The following is a 13,115-nucleotide window of genomic DNA, read 5'->3' as shown; positions in this document are numbered from 1 at the left end:
CCCAGACATGTATAGGTCATCGCTGAAATTTTTAAGTTATCGCAGTTTTTGTGAAAAAAGTTGATTTTTTGCCAATTTCATTCTCCGGTTTTTGCGCGCGGCGCGTCAGAAAACACGGATTTTATTTTCAAAAAATCATATCTCGGAATCCTGTTAATGAACTCCTCCCATTTTTTAGTATGTTATGTAAAAATGTCCGGGGAATCCGATAAAATTATTTCCAGACATAAGCTCTTTGGTCCAGACACCGTCAAAACGGCATTTTAAAGTTGCATACGCCCTTTTCATATGTTAGGCTAGACTTCTTACTATTTTTCTTTGAAAGGCCAACTTATCACCTTTCATTTGCGTATAAGATAATTGAAATCGGTTGAAATGGCGAGGAGTTATGATTTTTCGAAAAAAGTGGTTTTTGCGAAAATCGACGAAAATGGCCATTTTTCAGACCACCCTAACACGGCGCAGGTCACCCTAATGACCAAACATAAAAATACGGGTCTTATTAATTCGGCCAAGGAACCCCAGAAAAATTTTGAACCCTTTCTGAGCACTTTTGCTTTTTCCATGCTGTTTTCGTGGGGAATTGCTGTATATATAATTTCTAGTTTACTGAAACTCTTATATTCAATCCAAATAATTTTTTTAATCAGTCAAGGATGCCTATTTGGAGTTGGGAGACTGGATTTATGGTGATTTGTCAACAAATAACAAAAGGTGTACAAACTTTTTTTGCACCTTTTTTATTTTCGTAATAGTATTTGTTATATAACTTTTTATAGAAATCATCTTTTCATGAGCTTTTTGTAGCAAAATGTTTGGCATGAGTTTCTGAACAAAACGTAGTACTAGGTTCCTGTCAAATTTTATTTTTTACATGTTTCATCACAAAATGTGCATAGTGCCCAAGGGGTGTAAATACTTTTTTTACATACTGTATGTGGATTTTAAGGCCAATGCTTTTCTCCAAAAAAATAATCTGCAGGCAATCAAAATATAGCTTGGCAGGGAAGATAAAAGCGTATGTGCAATTATCGATTTTCTATGATTGTTTGAACATTGGCAAATCTGAAAACTGTTTTGAATATGACTAGGATGACTGCAGTACATAATTGTAACTTACCCATTAATATCGTGAGAAAGGGTAACAAGCTCTTTGATTCAAATGTCTTATTTTAACAGTCTTAAAAAATGATGGAATAGACCAGAATATTCGATGCTTTGATTTATTTGAGAGGTATTTCCATAACATTTTAACAAATTTAAAACATTTTTTTTTCAAAAATAGAAAAAGAGTCCAGGCAAATTTTTCTTTTTTTTTGTGAATCTGTCAGAATCTGTCCCGCATCAGAACGATTGAATGAGAGGGAAAAAAATTCACATTGCTTCATTTTCATTCACAACTTAATCCTTGACCCATCATTAAAAACTGTCTCAGACCGCAACCTCTCGTCATGCGGGTTTACAACCACACCAGAAAGATGCACTTTGCTCCATTCACAAAAGATCCGCCGCCGCGTGTCGGTCACGTCCAGTCCCATTAAGGTCCACTCAGTGCAATGATTCTAATGGAGGGCGCGGACAAAGTGAGCCATCAACCTGTGCCGCGCCAGTGATGACCACAACAAGTACGACAAATTCATTCAGAAGTAGCACCGTAACGAACCGCAACGGACAGTGGTTGTTTATAAGCTTGGGAGGCAAGAAACCATCAACTTCGGGGGGGGAGGACTCAACGAACACGACCCTGTCATTTGGGAAAAGTATCATGTTTCAAGACTTTTTTTGTTTTCTTCAGCAGAGATACAAGAGCTGCTCGAACGCGCTGGAGATGTCAACATTCTTCGAGCCATCTACCCGGGTTTTCGGTGGTAGTTATTTTGGTGCGCAATCGCTGATGCAATCTTCGTAATACCAGAAGTTTGCTGAACTTGAGTACCGATTATGGAAATTAGTCCTGTTTTTTTTTTTTTTGTTTGAGGGGGTGAAAGTGGCTACCACTTGAGAATCCTCGGAGAAAGGATCAGCGCAGGATTCGGGATCACAAGTGCACGAAAACTTATGTTTTTTTTGAGTACTTGTGGTTTTCGGTAATGGGTTAGGTCTGTGCCAGCTGTAACAGCTGCTAGGGTGGTCCCAGGGAAGTTTCTCCTCGACTTTGCGGAGACAAATTAGTCACATCAACCAAGTCACAGACATTGTGTAAAACCTGGTGCAAGCTGCACGACTTGAGTGACTAATACGGAGTCGTAAGATCGTTGACTGGGAGCATTTATCAGACACCTCGTGTTAGGGCGATCCCCAATTGTATTTTGTAGAGGCATTCTGTATGTCTGTGTACTACACAGGAAATTTGAGCTTGATAAGTGTTTAAGTGGATCAAGTAACACCCTAACGTTGTACATAGATGGTCTGTCTGAGGAGAGTCGGTAGACGGAGGGGATTACCCCCGATGAAAGTGATATTCAAAGTAGTAAAAATAGCTCAACTTATCGACACCGCGGTACTTCCTAGAGCAGCGGACAGCTAGCGATTCCCGAGAGCTACAACTCAATAAACCTCAAACTGCATTCCAAACATGGCCGCACCCTCCCCCACTAGACGAAAATAAAGCCAACAAACGGAACCCTCCAGCGGTTGCGTTGATTGGCCGGATTCGACCCCCCGTTCTCGAATTTACCCAATTCCGTCGGCGTCGATTCTTCTGATATTGCCGGGGAGGGAGAGGGAGAAACTCCAAATGCCAACAAATTGTTTTACGATGCAAACACATGGCATCGGCCCATTAAGTGGCGGGTAATTATTCGTTCGTTGTGTACGGGGTGGTTGAGGCCCGGAGAACTTTGGAGCGCACACCAGAGAGCAGGATTAGTTGGGAAATTTATGTGGCGCTCGAGCGGGGTTTCGCTGCTTTGCGGTTCATTCTGGCATTTCTTAGATGGTTGTCACTGTGGGTTGGAAAAATGTGCTTAACTAGGTCTAATTAAAATGTACTAATTTACTATATTTGTTATTGGATCAATTGGGTGGATGTTAAGTTGAAAAACTTTCTGGTAGTTTAATAAGGTACGTGGAAAAAAACGCGGAACTAAACTGAAATCAAGAGACAAATATGTTAGAGAAGGGCAAGCAAGCAAGTTACTTCCGAAAGTCTGCAATATAATTTATTTGAATGTTGAGAATCAGCAAATTAGAAAACTAACTTAATCTATCTATGTGGTAGTTGCCTTCTTCATAACTTACTAAAAAACTAGCTGAATCCACCTATGTGGTTGATGCCTTCCTCACTTTTTGCCAACAATGGGTAATATGAGTAAGTTGGACGCAAATTTCAGCAATTTTTTAGCTCCAGAATAACAACGTACACAAATATAACATAAGTGGTAATAACTCGAAACAGGATTGCAGATCTTTAATAATTTGGACCCGTTGTAAAGGTCTTTCAATATTACCTAACCAACGAAGGCTTGGATGTTTGATCCGGACATCGTTTACAAACTTTTAAGTGAGATCCGGCTTCCAAAAAGTACATAAATATCTCTTGAGTGGTCATAGATCGAGGCAGGGTTGTCAGATCTTAAATGTTTTGGACACGTTGGAAAGGTCTTTCAATTAGCTACCCAACGATAGGTTGAATGATTTTGATAAACTAATCCAAGAGACTTCTGAGGATCCGGGACCGTGGTGAAGGGGTAAGCGTGGTTGCCTCTCACCCAATCGGCTTGGGTTCGATCCCAGACGGTCCCGGTGGCATTTTTCGAGACGAGATTTGTCTGACCATGCCTTGGGGATGGGGATGGGGAAGTGGGGAAATGTTGGCCCCGGTCTAACCTAAAGGGTTAGGTCGATAGCTCAGTCCATGTGTAGGAGTCGTCTCCCTGGGCCCTGCCTCGGTGGAATCGCTGATAGACAGTTGGACTCACAAAGCAAAGGTCATCAGTTCTTCCCGAGGTGGATGGAAGCTAAGGTGTAAAAAGAGGTTTGCAATTGCCTCAACAATCAAACCTTCGGACACTTAGTTTCGAGTAGGAATCTCGCAGTCGAGAACGCCAAGGCAATGCTGTAGAGCGAATAATTTGATTTTTTTTTTCGACTCCAAGAGGAGTCAAAAAGTGGATTCGGATCTAATTTCTACTGCAATATCTGAGATCCAGCCATGAAAATCCAGCATCCGATTCTCAACTTTGACACTTTTTTATACATAGCTTTTAAACGTCTTATCGGATCTTTAAGAAATTCAATAGCGCAGTATGGGACACCAATCCGGATCGAATGCAACCTGGCAACCTGTTTGACTCCGAATCGTATCAGCCAGTGCCGAGAAAACGTGGCAAGAACTTTGAGCACCAAGGCGAACACACAGACATTTGTTCAGTTTTCGATTCTGAGTCGAAAGGTGTACATGAAAGTGGGTCTAGGGACCATCCACAAACCACCCCCTCCCACCCTCCCGAAAGTCTAGAATATAATTTGTTTTAATAGTGAGAACCACCAAATTAGTTGGATTAACAAACCACAAATAGTAAAATATTTGGCTGGCAATAGAGGTGGGCAAAAACAGAGCGAGCCGCTCAAAGAGCCGGTTCACTAAAAAGAGCAAACGAACCATGGCTCACAAAATTAGAACCGCGGTTCTTTTTGAAACTTCGGTCTTTTGAAAGAACCGTTCCAAGATGGAATGATTTTGAAAACAAAAGTTTCTAGGTATGGATATAGACTACATTGAAAAAAGTGATACACGGTGAAATTTTTTTTGGTGATTTTTAATTTCACTTTTTGTCACTAGAACTTGATTTGCAAAAAAAAACTATTTTTTTATATGTTTTAGAGGACACCCGGGCAGACGGAAATAACAAAATTAATAATATTTCAATAACAAATCCTGTTAAAATAACAAAAAGTGTTATTATTTTATCCTGAAGTTCAACTTCAAGAAGAAAAAATAATAACAGTTTCTGATAAAATAACAAAATTTGATATTGAAGTGATATTATATTGAAAATGTTTAATAACACGCTAATAAGAGGAAATGTTATACATTTCAAAAACTCTCCTAATAACAAAATTTGGTATTCGTTCGGTATACTGACTTAGAAATAAAATTACCATAAATCGCACAAATGGAAAAGTTTCTAAGTGTCCATAACACAATCTGTTATTATTTTTTCTTTTGTTAAATATGTTTAAATCTTTGGGATAATTTTGTCCAATTTCGTCGGGGTCATTATTTTGGCCATGAAATGGGGTCCTTAAGCTAAAATTATTCTAAAAAGTTGAAATTTTGAAGGTTGATTTTTTTTAATTATTTGATATACCCCCTAAAGGACTTTGTTTAAAATGGTTAGAACTATGGGATAGTTTTGACCAATTTCGTCAGGGTCATTATTTTGGCCATGAAATGGGGTCCTTAAGCTAAAATTATTCTAAAAAGTTGAAATTTTGAAAGTTGATTTTTTTTATTATTGGATATACCCCCTAAGGGACTTTGCTAAAATTGGCTATAACTATGGGATAATTTTGACCAATTTCGTCAGGGTCATTATTTTGGCCATGAAATGGGGTCCTTAAGCTAAAATTATTCCAAAAAGTTGAAATTTTGAAAGTTGATATTTTTAATTATTTGATATACCCCTAAGAGACTTTGCTAAAATTGGCTAGAACTATGGGATAATTTTGACCAATTTCGTCGGGATCATTATTTTGGCCATGAAATGGGGTCCTTAAGCTAAAATTATTCTGAAAAGTTGAAATTTTGAAGGTTGATTTTTTTTAATTATTTGATATACCCCCTAAGGGATTTTACTAAAATTGGCTAGAACTATGAAATAATTTTGACCAATTTTATCGGTGTCATTTATTTCACCATGAAATTTCACCATTTAAATTTTGTTTTATTCCCTAACGGAATTGATTTATTTAATGAGAATTTTTGATGTGTGAATAACAAAAACTGTTATTATTTTCACAGAGCCAGGAAGTCGGTGCTGACGTTGAAGTTCGAGCTGGAGTGAGACCTCGGAGACTGCATCGGATTCAGCAAATTTTCAGCAACTTTTACTTGGAGTCGGAATCCTTGAAGTCGGGTATTTTTAGAGAGCTGAAATCGTCGTTGACGTCATATCCTGCATCCAGAGTCGGAGTTGTCTTCAAAGTATGGATTCAAAGTCGCTTGGAGGTGCCCGACTCTGCAGCCCTGACTAGTACAGAGGAGTTATGGCAACTGCAGGTTTATTTGCAAATTACAAATAAACCAAAACAATAACTTTTTTTGTTATGGAGACATACCAGTTCAATAACATTTTTTGTTATTATGCTGCTCCACTTCTCCGCACAAAATAACAAATCTTGTTATTCCTTCATGATTCCTTCTGTGTTATTGGTTTGTTATTGCAATAACAACATAATAACAGTTTAAGTTATTCTTCGAACAAATCTTTGTTATTGATTTTTGTTATTTTAACAACTAATCCGATCATCCCAATAACATATTTCGATCTTCTCACAATATCAAAAACTGACCTTCCCAAGTTATTTCCGTCTGCTCGGGCATCAAATGCCAACCTTTCAGACATTTCTAGAATGGGCAAAATATCTTTGACTGAGTTATAGTGCCCATGTTTGCCCACCTTTGAAAAAAAAATTTGAAAAGCTGAGAAAATTCTCTATATTTTGCTTTTTCGGACTTTGTTGATACAACCCTTAGTTGCTGAGATATTGCCATGCAAAGGGTTAAAACAAGAAAATTTATGTTTTCTAAGTATCGCCCAAACAACCAACCATTTTATAATTTCGATATCTCAGCAACTAATGGTCCGATCAACAATGTTAAAATATGAAACATTCGTGAAATTTTCCGATTTTTTCGAAAACAATATTTTCATAAATTTTAAATCAAGACAAACATTTCAAAAAGACCAAACATTCAATATTACGCCCTTTTGATATGTTAGTCTTGATTTAAAATTACCAAAATGTGGGTAACAAAAATCTGGGTGCAAATGCTCTGGTTAATGTGCACCGTTAACTTGGAAAGTTTGTCCAAAATTTATTAAATAGCCTACGTGATTTTGAAGAAAAAAAAACAAATTCTCTTGCTCGATTAAACTTTAGCAGTTATCGACTTTTTCGATTTAATCATAATGTAGAAAAAAATCGCAGTATCTTGTCTCCAAATATCAGAAATTGTTCAATGCAGGCAGAAATTAACGCAATTTTGTAAAATTAAGAGCGTTTTTTTTCCAAAATCTAAGATTGAAGTTTAGTTTTCATTAAATACTTCGAACCCAAAACGTTGAGTTTATACTGCCATTTTACGGCGATATGATGTATACGCCATTTTGGACATTTTCAATTTTATTGTACAGTCTGATAAAGAATCCTTAAAGCAACCTACTGGCGAAAGAATTTTTCAAAAAACTGCTCTGGGGCCCATTTTATTAAGCAAACAAACAATGATGTATACGCCAATTTTACTCATCATGATGTATGTATACATTGAGAATTGATAGAAGTCAAATTCAATACTGTTAGAATGTTGATTTGAGGTTTTGGGACCAAATCAAGATTGGGCAATATTTTATTACATTATTTCGATTTAATTCTTAAGGGGACGTCCATTAGGCATCATCCATAAAGTACGTCACGTTCTGAGGGAAGAGGGGGGTTTTGAGAAAGCGTGACGTTGCGTGTTAAAAGCATAGAGAAATCGTGACAAAGGGGGGTGGAGTAAATTTTGGCTGATTTTAATGTGACGTACTTAATGGATGACACCTTATCCACATCCACGTAGACACTTTTTTTGAAAATGCTAGACCCACCCAACTCCCTTGCTGACAATTTTTCATGCAAAAAATGGTTTTATGGAGCATAGAGAATCGCTAAGGGAGCGTTATTTTATTACGTAACGCAAAAAAATCTGATTTTTAAACCCCCCCCCCCCCCCTCGTAACAAAATTTCCATACAAATTTTAAAAATTTTGTATGGAGCGTAACACGGCCTCCGACCCCCCTCCGTTACGTAATAAAAGAGCGATCCCTAATACCTTCCCTCCCCTTAAAGTATCCACGTGGACAATGCATTACGGGATCCACTCAGCTATCAAAATAGCTGGCACAAAAAATAAAGCCCGCTTTGATCGAGCAATGTATACTAGGATGTAACAAAAATGACTTTTTGGCGGGCATTCAGGGGTTTGTTCCGGTGGGCATACTGAGCCCAAATCCCAAATATGAGCTTGATTGGACGTAACAGGAGCTGGCGCTCCGCCCTTCAATTTTAAATGGGATTTAACCCGTAAAAAAAGATTTTTTCAAAAATGTCACTTTTTGAGGCATTTTGCCACCAATGCGTTTACCAAAAACATCACTGGCGTATAGGCCAGATCCTTGCGCATCTTTTGGTATATATAACATTGAAGTTTGGAGCATCCTGGTGCTCGGTACAGACCTTCAAAGTTTGGCATATTTTCGAAAAATCGGTCCCAGCAAAATTAAATGGCGTCTCGGGCGTCGCGAGGTGCGACGCATATCTTTTTTGCCGGGGCCGATTTTTCGAAAAAATGCCAAACTTTGAAGGTCTGTACCGAGCTCCAGGATGCTCCAAACTTCAATGTTATATATACCAAAAGATGCGCAAGGATCTGGCCTATACGCCAGTGATGTTTTTGGTAAACGCATTGGTGGCCAATATGCCTCAAAAAGTGACATTTTTGAAAAAATCTTTTTTACGGGTTAAATCCCATTTAAAATTGAAGGGTGGAGCGCCAGCTCCTGTTACATCCAATCAAGCTCATATTTGGGATTTAGGCTCAGTATGCCCACCTGAACAAACCCCCCCATTTTGTAGGGGCCACATTTTTATTGTACTTTTTAACAGTTTCTACAGAGCAGACTTCAAATTAGTCATTTTAAATTGAAAAAATGAACAAAAACAGAAAATCGTGTCTACAGCAAAATCACCTCGATGGCGTATACATCATATCGCCGTAAAACGGCAGTATACAAGTCAAATAAAAAAAAAACTAGAAAACTACAAAAATCACACCACTCTTGAAAATAGTCTTTTTATCAAAATTTTGTAAAAGAGCGGAAGAGGCGATCAAAAGAGCCGCTCACGCAGAAAAATGTTTTGTAGAATCAGCCTGTGCGAGGTTTGAATTGCAGTTGAGTCTTTTTAGTTTGAGTTGCAGTTGAGTCTTTTTACCGGACGGACGCGTTTTTAATTCGCTCTACACCTTAAATTTTTATTTACCTTCACTGACCCAGTCCACAAACGTAAACGTAAACATATTTATTTTTTTTTTGTCGCGCGTCGCGTGTGCCCTTATTAACAAACGTAAGCAAAATGCAGTGCTATGTGCCGTCGTGCTCTTCACCTTTCGACCAACAATACCTCTGGAACTGCTCGGGGATCTGTAACCGAAGTTTTCACGCGGCCTGTATTGGGGTCAAGCGTGGCTCCGAAGACGACTTGCAACTACATGTACTTCCAATATGCAGCCTTTGTCGAAATAACCTACATATGGAAATCGACATTAGGAAAATAATGCAGCATCATTTAGAAGGCAGTCATATGATCTTGACTCACATCAAGACAAATGACAAGACAAACCAAGAAGCCCTTAATGAATTGCATAATAAAATCATAGGCCTGCAGGAAGAAATTAAGAAATCTGCAGAAATCGCAAGTCGAATACATACGGCAGTATTAACACAGGCACCGGCAATGGACTTCCCTTAAACGAAGTCAGAAAAGCATTTGAAGACACCACCTCGGACCAGAATCAAAACTCGCTGAATCATTCTGCCGTATCCAGGAAATTACGTCATCCCACCGGGATGACATAATTAAAACAATTGCCTCAGCAGAAAAATGCCCCTCGGACATAATTCTAGCAGTCCACGATGAAGTGAGGGCCCTCACTTCATCCATCAATAAACTGCAAGACAATGAAATTGAAGTCCGGCAAAAATCACTTGCAGAAGAATTAAACGAACAAACCGTACTGGAAATCGAATCTGGCTGGCGACTTATCGGCAGCAAAAAAATCTGGAAGCCAGACTGGACCGACTTCGACGCCAGACAGCGGACTCGCCGTCTTCAGGAAAAGGAAGCCGAAAAAGCACGTCGCCGCAACCGAAAACATCGTCAACAAATGCAGCACCAGCAACAACAACAATCACAACAACATCATCAGCAACGCCGGCAACAGCAACACCAGCAGCAACAACATTCACATCAACATCTTCGTCGGCAACAGCACCAGACCAACTGCAACTCTGACGCAGGCCGAAACCCAAGTACGCCACATTTTAACTTAAAGGACAATCAACTCGACCAGGACAATGCAAGTAGCAGCAACTTTTCCACTCATTCGTCAACCAAATTGTCCGACAAGGAACTTCTAGACCAGGCAAGGGTCGAATTTTCTGGCCAACCTCCAACTACATCGAATTCAAACTTTATCAACTTCCGAAAAGGAAACCATCAACCCCTACCGGAAGGAAAAAACGCCAATCGTCCCACCTCTGAATGCCACTACGCCGCAGCCAGCAGAAACGTCATCACAAACTCCTGAAGTAACAGACAGTATGTTCTGTCTGGACCCAAAGAAGCCGCCCATAGTACGCCTAACTGAACAGTCTGCAGTCGGCGATGGCCGTTTCCTGCTGGCCAGACTCCGCGAAATTAAAGTCTATGACAATCTCAGACTATACTTGGCGTATCTGAAGGACCAAAAACCGGACGTCTGCATAGACGGAATAACAGTAACCAGCATGCATGTCTTTTTTGCATCCAATGGCCTGCCTTCTGAACCTGAACATCTTATGAACATCTTCATGGAATACAACTCAACAATTGGAATTTCACCTAAGCAAACCCTCACCGACCTGGAAACCTACAGGAAATATGTGACAAACAAAAGACTTCAATACCTGCAGCACTCGCGCGAAACCGCCAACAAATTCTACCTGCCGACTACATCGTCGAATTTTTACAAGCATTGACGCCTTCTAACACGGAAGAAGAAATGACACCCTCGCAAGGGGCAGTAAGTACTATTAATAATTTAAGTATGTCTCCAAAAATTTCTTCAACGGAACAACAGAATGCGAATGAAATTCTAATTTATTGTCAGAATTTCAATCGCATGAAAAGCCCAGGCAAAATGAAGGAAATTTCTTTAAACATTCTCTCACATTCTTTCGACATTATTCTTGGAACTGAAACTAACTGGGACGAAAGCGTCCACCCTGAAGAAATTTTTGGAAACAATTATTTTGTATTCCTAGGCAATAGAAATTTAAATCTAAGTCAGAAAAAGTCAGGAGGCGGCGTCCTCTTAGCCATAAATGCCAGACTTAATCCAAAAGAAATTGTAACTGAAAAACATTTTCAATTTGAACAAGTCTGGGCCAAAGCCACTATTGCAGGCCAAGTACACATTTTTGCATCAGTATACTTTCCGCCGGACCATGCAAATAAACAGTCGTATGAACTATTCTTTAAAACAGTAGAAATCATAACATCAAAATGGAACCGGAAGTAAAACTTCACATTTATGGCGACTTTAATCAAAGCAAAGTCGAATTTATATCTGACCAAGAAAATGAAGCAATTCTTCTCCCAGTCATTGGGGAAAATGAAACATTGCATTTTCTCTTTGACAATATTGCAAATTATGGACTTTTCCAAATCAATCATGTAAAAAACCAAAGAAATTCATTTTTAGACCTTTTATTCACTAACTGTATTGAAGACTTTCATGTACAAGAATCTGTAAACGTATTGTTGATTCAAATATGCCTTATTTTTCTGCGTGCTCTTTTCAATGAGTGAAGAAAATGAGCGGCTCCTAAAAAAGAGCGGTTTTGCCCACCTCTACACGGATAGAAATCCTGTCCGAGAAATCGACAACATTGTTGTCGATTTGCTCTAAAATTCGTTTCGTAATGTTGTCGACCAGTCGTCCGGTAACATTTGCATTGAAATCGACAACAATGTTCTCGATTCTGAAGCGTGACTATTGGGTACGCCTGGCTCAAAACAAAAAGCACGCAGCCATCCCAAACGAAGGGTGGCGGTTTAATCGGTTTTTGAATTGACCGTTGGTTTTGGTATTTGAATTGACCGTTGGATATTTCTTTTGGTTCAGTAAAACAGTTGGTTCGTTTTTTTTTTATTTATTTAAGCAAAAAATACACCATTAATTATAAAAAATAATCTGTGTGTGTGTGTGTGTGTGTGTGTGTGTGTGTGTGTGTTTGGAATTTGGGAATAAAAGAAATTAGGGGTTTGAGAATCTGGAAATATGGGAATCTGGGCATTAAAGAATGTGATTCATGAAAAACTGGGAATTTGGTAATCTGAAAAATTGGAATCGGACATTCTGGAAATTTGGGAATCATAAAATGTGGAAATTTGGGATCCGCGAATTCGGAAACAATTGGTTCTAGAAGAATATGTAATTTTAAAAATTTGAGACTATGGGAACTCAGGAATTTGAGAGTCGGGGATTTTAAAAATTTGGGGATAATGAAATTTGGAAATCTGGGAATTCGGTATTTTGGGAATATGTAAAATGAGTATTTGGGAAACCAAGAATCTGGGAATTTGGGAATCTAAGAAACAAGTTATTTAAGGATATAGTATATTTAAGGAACATGGGAATTTGGAACATTTTGGAATTGGAATTTTTGGGGACTTGGAAATTTTGGGGAAGAGGAAATTCGGGAATTTATAAAGTTTGGATGTGAGGAATTTGAATATTTGAAAAAAAAAATAGAATTTTAGAATTTTAGAATTTTAGAATATCAGAATTTTAGAATTTCAGAATTTTAGAATTTTAGAATTTTAGAATTTAAGAATTTTAGAATTTTAGAATTTTAGAATTTTAGAATTTTAGAATTTTAGAATTTTAGAATTTAAGAATTTTAGAATTTTAGAATTTTAGAATTTTAGAATTTTAGAATTTTAGAACTATAGAAACATATAATCATAGAACAAAAAGAATTAATTAAATTTAATTTCATTTAATAAAAATATTTTTTTTTGTTTTGAAATATTTTTAAATTAACAATCTAGAATAATTCAATATAAATTTTTGAAAGTTCAGAAT

The 13,115-nt window shown here is 38.0% G+C and overlaps 1 protein-coding gene across 1 annotated transcript in view; it reads right to left on the bottom strand.

Annotated features, from left to right (window-relative positions):
* The window catches only part of LOC6040158 (GATA-binding factor A), an 80,430-nt gene that overhangs the window by 56,824 nt on the left and 10,491 nt on the right, over window positions 1-13,115 (bottom strand). The window lies entirely within an intron of this gene.

Source organism: Culex quinquefasciatus, chromosome 3, assembly GCF_015732765.1.
Source record: "Culex quinquefasciatus strain JHB chromosome 3, VPISU_Cqui_1.0_pri_paternal, whole genome shotgun sequence".
In the NCBI taxonomy this organism is placed as follows: Eukaryota; Metazoa; Arthropoda; class Insecta; order Diptera; family Culicidae; genus Culex; species Culex quinquefasciatus.
Note: the sequence above shows the minus strand (reverse complement) of the source record. Positions and strands in the feature narration are given on the sequence as shown.